Source organism: Primulina huaijiensis, chromosome 9 (genome assembly GCF_012295235.1).
Source record: "Primulina huaijiensis isolate GDHJ02 chromosome 9, ASM1229523v2, whole genome shotgun sequence".
Classification (NCBI taxonomy): Eukaryota; Viridiplantae; Streptophyta; class Magnoliopsida; order Lamiales; family Gesneriaceae; genus Primulina; species Primulina huaijiensis.
Window position 1 is genome coordinate 6093532 of NC_133314.1, and position 429 is coordinate 6093960.

The following is a 429-nucleotide window of genomic DNA, read 5'->3' on the forward strand; positions in this document are numbered from 1 at the left end:
TATTTATAAAATTCTGTGACAATATATTCAAATTCTTCTTCAGAGAAACTTTTAAAATACCAATCTCTGAAAGATTTCCATTTGGGTAAATAAAATTCTGCATTGATCTTTGCTCTAGCAAAAGTTCCTTTAGTAAAATCAATTTTTGGTTTACTATCTATTAAATAGTAAAATTCATTTCTGAAACAGTATCAGTTTCTTTAACTTTTTGAAAGTTACATTGATGAACAATATTATTTTGATTAATTATTAAATCTTCTGCTGAAGATTCTACTTCTTCTCGTATTTGAGAAGTTGAAGCTCTAGAAGTTTGTGGAATATCCACCATATAATCTAGAGGTGAAATAAAAGAATGACTAGATCTTGATCTAGCATAAACAGAAGAGGGTAATAATCTTCTTTGTTCATTATTGAACTGTATTTGAACAG